The sequence below is a fragment of the Puntigrus tetrazona genome, unplaced genomic scaffold (assembly GCF_018831695.1).
Source record: "Puntigrus tetrazona isolate hp1 unplaced genomic scaffold, ASM1883169v1 S000000776, whole genome shotgun sequence".
NCBI lineage: Eukaryota > Metazoa > Chordata > Actinopteri > Cypriniformes > Cyprinidae > Puntigrus > Puntigrus tetrazona.
This window is the reverse complement of record NW_025048382.1, coordinates 1049118-1060621: the sequence shown is the minus strand read 5'-3', so window position 1 is coordinate 1060621 and position 11504 is coordinate 1049118. Positions and strand designations below refer to the sequence as shown.

Sequence of the window (11504 nt, the reverse complement as noted above, 5' to 3'; positions counted from 1 at the left end):
CTGTAATGGTCCAGAAGATGATCGCTACTCTTCACAAGCAGGTGTTGATATGACATATTTTCAAGGAAAGACAGAAACACTGATCCAACAACGAGCTGAAGCTCAGTAGTGTTTCATCAGAGCCACGACCGGGATCTTCGTTTCTCTCCTCATTGATGCTGGAGCTTGTGCCGAAAAGAAAATGAACAGTTTTGAACTTTTCTGCTTTAAAAGACTTTTAAGAACACTTTACTCTCTCTTTTTGTGACTTCTAGACATCTACAGAGGCGTGCAGAACTATGTTGGTTCCTTTTTGTATAAGAGTATCCAGCCTTAGGTTTCTGGAAAGCACCATTAAAGCAGAGTCAGAATATTGACTGAGAAAGCTGTGTAAAGTGAGTGCTGTTCTCAGACACACAGCGCCACATATAAACTCTCCTGTGCGAGCACTCCTTATAAATGAAACATTTAAGGTCTAGCTGAAAGGAATTCAGACTACATTTGTGTTATGTGAATGATGTGCAACAACTCTGCAAATCTGTTCTAAGTAATTGCAGTTTTGTGGTTCTATTATATCATAAGAAAAAAAGCTTAATGTGTTTTTTTCTAAATAAAAATTTCATCATCTGTTCACCATATCTTTATAACTTTATTGTTGTGGGCATTCAATGTTGGAATCTACTCCACTATGTAGAGCAAACATGCATTTATCCGGATGCAACAACTGGTTCAAGTAATTACAAAACCATAAAGATCACATTTTAGTTGTTCCATTTATTTATTGGTTTTATGCATTTGAGTTTTCGAACAGACAGCAAAATGTCATATACATTGGTGACTCTGTTCTAATACTTTTTGTCAAAGTAAGCGAAAACAAATTTGAATTTTTAACCTGTGTGTATCCAAGCAAGCATTGTTATATATGTCCAGTATATGTTACATTACTGTATGTGAGCAGAAATCATGTCATTTGACTCTAATTTATCCGTTTTTCCCAGATCATTTGTCAGCCCAGTAGATTCCCTGCAGTAACCTTTTTCATGGTGGTCATTGACAATGTACATCACAGCTACTGCAGTGACTTCTGGGCTGTCGTCACCATGGACCCTGTCACAGTATGTATATCTTAATAAAAAGACAGTTTTTAGACAACTCTAGTTAATCCTTTATTTTAGGTCATCCTGTCACTTCAAAAAACAATAGAGCAAAGCAATGCCTCCCTGCTTCTTCTTCTTCTTCTTCTTCTTCTTCTTCTTCTTCTTCTTCTTCTCCTCCCTCCTCCTCATGGGCTTCACTCTTTTTCCTCTGTTTGGAAAATAAATGTCCTTTGTCATTACACCTTTCCCCTTAATTCCCGCTGCACATAATGAGTTCCTGAAGTAGCCGAGCGGGCTGAAGTTTCAGAAGGACAGGCTATGAGCCGAACCGCGTGCCACCCTTCCATCATGAGGTTACAAAAACAAACTGAGTTGAATAAATGAATGCTAATGGGTTTTAGCTACACATCTGTAACAGAGGTGTACAGAAAACTATCTTCATTTAGTGCAGGTGGATGTTCTTTGCACTCCATCCCAAAATGTACTCTCATGCATTATTTGCATCTGATTTTTTTGTAATAACCATTTTCAGGGACTGTGAAGGTGAATATGTAAATAATACAAATTAATCATATGTTGATTTGAACTGCGTACGTTCCGTTTCTGCAATCCTTCATGGAAATTGTTTTGTTAGAATCAGTAGTGACTAGTGACTTTCTAAAGACTTTTCGATAGTGCATAGGAATGCAAGTCGCTTTTGTCTCCTATTTGATCCATCTGCAGGAAAAACCCAATGGAGTCACGGTGGTTCTACGAGGAGCTTGACTCTATCATTATGCAATCTACAGTTCTTATAGTCCTGATTGTGTGCATCTTTCCCGGGTGATGAAAACAGACTTTGACCCGTGCTCCACCTTAGTCAAAGCCAGTTTCACTTTGTCCAGCATGCGAGAATTGATTATGCATCATATTTATTTTACATTAAAAGACTAAATAAATCATCAGAATCACTTAATGATGAAAGCTACATAAAGCATTTTTTTCTTTTTAAAAATATTGATATTTTATGTATTTAATAGATATTAGGCAACATTTTACAATGCTACAGGAGACTGATTACTGTGCTAAGTAATTGAAAAAAGTACAATTAATAAAATATCTGCAATTAAATATAACTGTGTGTCATAAAATCAACTTGTTCTTTTCTGAAATAAAGTATTATGGATTTCCAGCCAAGCAACTAATGATAATGCAATAAGTAAGTATAAAAAGCTGATGTTCTGTACGAGCATTACCTTTACAAAACATACTGCAGTTTGTATACTTTTGAAATAAAATCTTTAAAAATAAATACAAAAGACAACAAAGGCATTAATTGATGTTTTATTTTATTTGTCGCATCATTGACCGTATCTGCTTATGTGCTCTAAAAATCTTAATCTGCATGACCTCAGCCAGGGCTGGTTTGTCAGACCTCAGTCTGGTTGCAAACTTTAGGAAGGTATTTCTTATTTGGCATGTTTCTCAAAACTTTCATGGGGACCTCACACTTGACAAGCTGTCACCAGATGGCAAGAACAGTAGAGAATCAGGCAATACGCTGCAGTTTCAGAAATGTTTGTTTTATATATTAGCTCTTATGTAAAACCAAAGCTTCCAACTTTTTTCACACTCGTGAAATAAGCACATGGAACTACGTCTGGGAATCCATGCAGATCCATACCACATGATATATCACCAGTCACCCAGAGTTTAGGGTGTTTGGTGTTTTGCAGTTCAACTGAAATATTTCTCTACTTCTCTTCAACTCTTTTACTTTTCTGCAGAGAGTCAGCAATTCTCTGAGTTTGGGGTGTACTGATTGAGAAAAGATACATACTGTTAAGGACTAAGAAAGAATGGCAGCACAATACTGGTGGTATATAATGAACAGTACGATGTAGATATATTTAAATTCAGATGGAAGAAACAAAACTGGAGGTATTTGCATTGTGTAGCTGGATAACAGGCCTCTATCTATAGAAAGATCACAATTCTTTGTATTTCTCTGCGATAATATAGTTTAGACAACACTTAGACAATACCTATTTCCGCATCAGTAACGATTTTATTCATTTCTGTCAATGCAAAGTAATATTAATTCATCATTGTTGAAAAAACTTTGGGAAGCTGGCTGTTTTTCATTAAAAGGAGAAGATAATTCATTATAGTCATTATAATTCTTAAATCTCCTTTTCTGACAAGAATTCTTAATATTATATGTATAAATAATTTTATAAAGCAATTTAGAAATGGTTTAATTCTGCCACTAAATGATAATTTATGCATTAACTATAAAACTTATATGCTGTTAAGGCTGCCATTATACATGCTATAAATCGCCTATGGCTCCAGCTCTTCACACGTTCATGATTAGCTTCTTTACTAATGTTAAAGTAAATATGAATTCAGTATTACTACATGATTATTCATGTGCCTTCATATGTTACCATAACTACATATCAGTCGGATAAATAGATGCAAGTATCATCAATTTCTTTAATGAATTTTTATTAAGCAAAACGATCAGTAATAAAATGTAAAGGTATTGTGCCAGAAAGTATATTGTTTGCACTGTACACAACCTGTTATTATGCAAAATCTGTTCAACTTTAAATGAAAATCCACTAAGTGAAATGATATCCAGACTAAACAAAACAGTGATAACTACACAGTAAATAGGCGTTTTGAGCTATGCAGTTAACTCCAGCTATGTTCCTGAAGATGCCCCATACGATGCATTTGTTTAGAACCTGATCTAATTGAATTCAACATATGTTATTTTTTATCTTGTTCTCTTTCTAAATCAAAGAACATTTTGTAAGATCTATTAACAATTAAAGCATAAATTTATAATAATAGAAACAGCATGACAATTTTAAACAGTTTCTCAACTTTAAGCCTTGATATCAAACACAATGATCTTTTTGGGAGATATTTTGCAGGAAAACTTTTTTTGCAGTATTGGTTTCTCATTTGAGATACTGAGTGTACAGATCAGTTGACTCATATCCAGTCTCATATAATGATATAATTTATTTAGTTTTTCCTTCTAGTATTCTTTTTTCACATGCTCCCTAACGCTTACCTCGTGCTGCTATTGCACACAATCGGGTCAACTGTTAGTACGGTGCTCTTTGCATTTGGCGTAGCAGCACCAGTGAAATTTGCAGTGTGGCACGCTCAGCCAACTGTGTCTTGTACTGGATCGTAACCTCGACGCAACACATGAGAGCGCAGCCATCCATGCCTTCAGGCGATCTCGCAGTTACAGAAGCGGACCTGGAGTTCCTAAAGAGCCTGTAGTTTTGTTCCCCTACGCAGTAATCTGGACTGGGGTCGATAAACACACGGGTCATTGCTGGTAGGAGAAGTTAAATTTAGAGTGAACTTGAATCTAGCTTCCCACGGCCAGACTGAAGCCTCACAGCAGCGAGCGCTGTCGTATTTCTATCTTCAGCACGTCACCCACTCCTATGGAAATCGGCCAGCTGCAACCAGCATGTTTTGAGGCTGCAGGGGCCGGACGCGCCATGATACTTACAGGAAACATTGGCAAGATCCGATATTATCTGTGGTGGTGTTGAAAGAGATCATTAGCTAACAAATAGAGACTATGATGATAAGCTGTAATCATTGATTTTGTAATATGTCAACACGGTATTTAGTATTATCTTGTTCCATTGACAAAAGTCAATAGTGATAATTTCTATTCTATTATTTTAAGTATAAAGTGGCAGAAATCAAAGTGCTATATGTGGGGTTATAAATATAGTAACACCAGCGGGCCCACGTACACACTGTTAATTAAACCAGAGTGAATCCACAACATACCTCTCTCCACCATCCTGCAATGATCTGGATGTGACAGCCAGCTGGCCTGACGGTACACGCTCATTGAGTCCCATTGATATCATCATCAACAACTAGTTCTTCTTAAAGTTGCTCAATATTTCTGTAATAAATAAACAGTCTGTGGTAGAATCTGCTTGTCACTCCCATAAAGTACTGAACTGTGTGTGTACAGAACAGGATTAAGCACTAAAGGAAAACTGTCAACCGGATTTCCATATGCAATATGTACGTTGACCATGGTTTCCTAGACTTACAACTTTTGAATTCCAACTTTTAAATATTTATGAAAAAAATTGGTCCTTAAATAGAGAATAAGGATTTGAGAAATGGAGACAAAATATCATTCTGGAAATAAACTTTACATTTTGTGGCCTTAACTACTATGTATTTACATCCAAAAAATAGAATACAATGTAATGTTATTGTGTAACTATTGTGTTGCCAAAACACTTTTGCTGCTATCGAGGGTGGATACAGGTAAGGTTAGGGACAGTTTAGTTAATATGGGTAGGTTTAAGGGTGGGTTAAGGTGTGCGAGAATATTTTGTGAATACTTGAATAAAATGTAATTACAGGAATTAGTAACAGATTTAAGTACATATGGGTATTTTTTATAAACATAAGTACAATTTAAAAACATGTACACAATAAAGAGTGGATTGTACTAAATTATTATTTTAATGGGTACATCGCAGTTAAAGGTTACCCTATATAAAGTGGGACCAAAATGTTTTTCTCTAATACAGAATTAAAGGAGAAGTTCACCCTCTATTATAAAAATTCTGCCATCATTTACTCAGCCTCAATTTCCACAAGTTTAAAAGCTAGAAAATGAAAGCGACCCACCCAGCATTTTTCACACGCATTACACACAAAGGAAAGACAACAAGGACAAAATTACCACTGTCGGTTTCACACTGAACAAACCTAGCACTGCAATGGAGGGCTAACGTCGCTTTCAAAGTATACAAGGTCTTTACCCAGGGTTAAAAGCGATTGTTAACCCGGGTTGGCGCTAGTATGAAAACCCACTATTTTATTGTCAATAATGTATTTGTTTATGGTGTGATAATACTGAGGTACATGGATATTAAATTATAATATTGATTGTCTAACATGATGCGATCACATGTATACCATAACTATTGAAATAATTAGAACAGAACAGAAAAATATACATTATAAATGCTTTAATTGTCCCAAGTCATCACCTTCTTGTCCCCTATGTTTTGGTAATACGTGTTTCTTTTAACCTACAGGTGAGTTCGACTGTAAAATTACCACGGTAAGTGTGCCACCAAACACTAATGTCACTAAAAGCATTTTGAATATTATTGAATGCAGAAGCAGTAGTTGTTCTAGTGATTTGTCTACCCTCATCAATCATTTAGTGGTTCCACACCTGGGATGAATTTCTTTGTTCTGGGCAGAACACAAATGAAGTTAACAACCAAACTGTTTCGGGTCCATGTTAACTTTCATAGAAATACTTGAGGGTGTGAGTAAATGATGATGATGATTTTATTTACAAGAGTAAGTAATGTTAAGAAAAAGAAACCATATATATATATATATATATATTAAGAACGTCTTACCCTCCGTCCCACCTCATTGTTATGAAGGTTCATCAGCAGTCTCGCACTCTCCACAGAACCTTTGGTGAAGGTTTTTCCGTTCGCGTGCATCCACAAACTCCTTGCTGAAGCGGTGAAATGTAATTGAGTTGTCACCACAGCCGCCCCACAGCCAGTCTCGTGTGGCAGATCTTTGGAAGCCTCGCTGCCCTGCTGCAGCCACAGCTCGACAACTCCCCTCTCTGCAGGCACGGCTCACTGCGTTGACCACTCCAGCGGAGCTGATAGGCATGCGTGAAGCGCTGTCTCTCTGCTGCCTGGGAAAAGCAAACAACCAGCGCAGCGAATGATCTCGAACCTTTCTTGACTTTTTTTACATCATCAATTAGTGAATAAAACCATTTATTCTCTTTACCCTAATGTATTTATCGTGAGGAACTTTTAGGAATTTTAGGAATTGCTGTAGTGAAACTGTTCTGTCTCATACATTATGTAGCCTTGCTCTCACAAAAGTAAAGGGAAGGATTAAACATCAAACTGTAGGTGCATCACAATGATGAGTTCAGCAACGCACAATAAGTTCCGCCACCGACACCTAGCGGACATATCTTCTCATGTAAAACAAGCTATCGCATCTAATTGGACATACGTAGATCAGCATGTATGAAAACCACAAAAGAGACGTAGTATGTCTAAACAGAACATTGGGTTTCACAGCGGTGGGAAACAGCTTTTGAGCTTCGTGACTGACTGCCTTGAAAAGTCACTGCTGTTGGAAATGAATTCAAAATTGAAGAAGATTTTGGTTGATTATAAAAAGGAAAGGAGCTATTTTTATTTAGACAACAACACTCAAGATGCCACAAGGTGCTTCTATGGCTTTCTGTCTATTTTGGAGCTAAACAGCTGTGATTATCATTAATTACTGTTTCATGGAAAACAGCTGGCTAAAACTGTACCTATCTGCATGACTCTGCCAAACACGGAGGAGTTGTCCACTGTGCTGCAGTTCCAGCGGCGGTTGCGAAACTGGTATTGGCATTCCTGGATGCCTGTCTTGGCGCCCTCTCCAATGAACTGCATGTGATCTTGATACAGCTGGCAAAGCTTCTTCTGACCTTTGGACAGTCCTGCTAGTTGACTGCACAACGGCTGTCCTCCTATGATATACACTTCTGGTATCAGAAGGGGATTCATCGCTAGAGACCTGGAAGAAATCCCATGCATGAGCACAGACGGTTAGCGATGAACGCGCTAAGAGCAACTTCACACTCGTAGCCATTTGATATCCCTCTATATTGGCATGGCTGTGATTCAGTCAACTCCAAACTACATTCTATAATAAAAAAGTTTTAGTTCTAAAATTATTGTAGATTTGTGCATCCACCATGACGGTCGCTATGCTAAACGATACGAGTGAGAGCTGCTTTTTAAGCACTTCTTCATGAAGGGTCCGGTCCATGTACCTTACACTTTGTTTTTAATAAAATATAGAATTTTTCTTTTTTAAATGGAACATTTTACATTTTTTATTATTGTGTGATAATTTTCTCCTTATGGTGTTGGTAGACTTTTATGCATCAGTTTATTTAGGCCACAACATTTTTCTCATAAAAAAATATTTTTGCACATGAAGGTAAAAGTGTTAAGTGTTGACTTTTATTGGTTGCCTGGTCTTTCTATAAAAAACACAAACTTTACTCTAACAAAGCATGCTCTTTATTCTAGTCTCAATTAAAAAACTGAGCGAAATATAATTATTTTGCCGTTACACTCAAAACTGAATTATTTTAATAGCTGGATCAGTAAATGAAGACGTTTTGGAAGGGCTCGGACCGGTAGTTCTGATAAGCTGTCCCGGCCTGAGAGTCTCGGGCCAGGGCTTAAATTCGAGGACCGTGCAGGGCTCTAGTCTGCACATAACAAAACCAATTACAGACCAAAATGTGTGTTTTAGTTTGGCAAATATCACGTCCAGAGAGTATCGCGTTCTGGGCAGGCTAGGAAGGGAATTAAATCTGGAAAACGTGTACTCTGGCGGTAATGATTAGAGTAAAAGCCTTTATATTTGTATTGATGTTATTAAAAAGATTTTTGTCCAAATCAGATTTGGGCTGCAGGCGTTTTTTCTGATTTCCCATTTTCATTTTTGCAAGAAATTGAAAAACAAGTTGTTTATTTTTCAATATCGTACCTGTAATTGAATAATGACGAAAGTCATTTTTTGATTTTCTGAATTTTGAAACATTTGTGAATCATTGGTTTCAAAGCAGTGGTTCGGAGTGTGTATCAAACTGTCTAAACTGCATATTAGACAGGACATGTTGTATTTCAAGCATCAATAATCTGGGTTTTTATTTTTTTATTCCGAAAGTCTGCAGTATAAGGAAGAAATGGATCCTCACAGACATGTTACACAAAGAAACAATGTCTCTTGAATGAAAGAGACGCGTACATACTGCGATGACTTAGCATGTTGAAAAGAAAAAAAACAGCACATACCACCATGAGCTAGCTTCCACAAACACTTGCATAAAGAAGGCACAGAGGGTAATGGTGACCGCTCCGTGTCGTGAGTCCGTGACTCCGCTGCAGCCTGAGCTCATCAACTTCAGCTTCAACAGCATTCTGACCTGAAGAAACGAGACGAAGTTACATTTCGCTCAGCTGTTTACATGAAAAGCTGCTTTAAGCAGAGAGAGCCTAACCTGGGAAGAGCTTATACTAATCTTAATACATCATCTGTGTTAGGGGTATAATATCAAAATTATATCAGGCAGGCAGCATTTATGAAGGGTATTTCCCATCCTTTACTTACGTCGAAGTGTAAATCTATTTGAAGGTGGCAGAAGCAGCGTTATGTATAATTGGTCACTTCTCACAAAAGAAACCAGTTACCAGGGAAAGTAACTACTGTGTTACTTGCAAACAAATGCAGCCTTGCTGAGCGGAAGGTATTACAGATCCCAAAACAATGTGCGTGAACGTTAGAATAAATGCATAGAGCTTTTGTAACGGTCATCTTGATTATTGTCTTACTTTTTCATTTTATTTAACAGAACAACAGTAATATTACAATACTATACTGACTATACTCGTAAGGTTACCATGTTACCATAAAAATCACAGAAGAGTCAAAGCAACACTACAACAAACAAAACTGATCATGTATAATTGTTGCACCTCCACCTGCATCAGGTTGCCATACTTCAACACGATTTCACTTGTGATTTTGAGTACACTAGAAGAATACCAATAACTGACAGACATTTTATGCAAAAGTTATGTAAAACCTTTCTGCCAAGAGGATAGCAGAGGCGTGACATCAGGGTTACTGTCACCCATTATATAATGTAACCTAAGTTAAACTATGTGTACATCATGTTTCTTTAAAAGCAACCACTTCCTAAATAAATAACTTTTATGAGCTTTTTAGTGATTTCATAACATAAAACAGAAAACCTGTCACCCGGTGTTATAACGTGTATAATTAAGTTCAAACACTATAAAACGCAAGCTCTAACATGCAGCATGTCTGCTCTGCTTAAGTTGTGCAAAGCAGACCCAGCGCATAATGCAGTCCACAAAATCAAGCTTGAGAACCTTGAGACGTTTTAAAACAGAGACGTGAGACATATGTGAAAGCATATCTGTTTTGTCAGTTTCAAATACATCCTGATGGTATATGCTGGGTATTGATCCACTGATGGTTTAGAAGTGCTGCCACGGTCTGCAATATTCTGAAGAATAATACTTTGGCTTCATGGGTAGATTTATAGATTTCCACAAACCAGACCCCAAAGTGTCTTTAACTGATTGCTCGTGTCACTTTAAGCAAGCATGATGATTTCATGCCTCCTACAGTGAGAACAGAATCGTGTAAGCTAAACTGATGAACGTGATCACACATCAAATGGATCATTAAAAGGTATATCCTGTTTTTTTCTTTTGATTCTTACGCACATATAGTTATGCTGAACCCTATGCTAAATTGCTCTGAAATGCATTTTCAGATGTGATAGTTACAAAAGTTACATAAGAAGAAGATGTGCGCCTTTCTGAATCAGCTGGATTTTTTCATGGATGCCATTCAGACTCAAAGATCATCTCTAAAGGGATTTTTAGTTAAATCTGTTTTTTGGGGGGGTTTTTTTTTTGTGCTTCACCAATATGGAACTGTATAAAATGCTAACTAAATCGTAGTTTTGCAAATAGACATTTGGAAAAAAAAAAATAATAACATTTTGAATAAACGAAGAACAAGTCAAACCGAAACAGACTGTGCCGGTAGATGGCGTCAGGTAGAAAATAGATGGAAGTTTATAAAACTTACAAGACGTTTCTACACTGATGTCTGATCAAGTCGATGGAAAATGTAATTTAGAATCGTGTTGTATCAGTCCCAGGAAGACCTCTGCTTTGGGCTCTGTATGGTTATTAACAAAAGGTTTATTTAAAATAATAATAATAACACAGTCCCACTGAGATGATGATGATGATAAAGAATACTCCCAAAGCTGTGGCAGTTGTCTCGTGCTGGTTGTCTATATTTTTACATTTCTCACCAAGATCCATAAAAACTGAAAAAAAGGGTAAATCCACATGTCACAAAAACCACACGGGTTATTTCCCCATTGATATTCCAGGAACAATAAAATCTTCATTCTCAGCGCCCTCGATGAAATTAAACGTTATAGAATCTCCATTTCGAATTGATACGACGCTACTGATCCGCGAAACTCCACAGGCTCTCGGTTCTTGAGTGGATGTCTGGTTCTGTACTGCTGTGTGATGAAGCGTCTCAGGAACCGTTGTAATCATTTGATCAAGCACTTTTTCATCTTCGCTACAAACTCCTGCCTGTGATGCGCGCAGGAGGCCTGCGCGTGCACTTACACCGGGTTGATACCTTACCTAGGAAACATACAGCTTACTTAACCGTGTACAGTTTGAATTTGCAAACGTTTCTTTAGCCATACATTTTTAAAAAATGTAGCTAAGCATCTCCACACAGTTTACA

At 37.2% G+C, this 11504-nt stretch overlaps 1 pseudogene; it reads right to left on the bottom strand.

The window, feature by feature from the left end:
- Window positions 1-4170: 4170 nt before the first annotated feature.
- LOC122335432 lies at window positions 4171-11308 on the bottom strand (annotated as a pseudogene).
- Window positions 11309-11504: the final 196 nt, after the last annotated feature.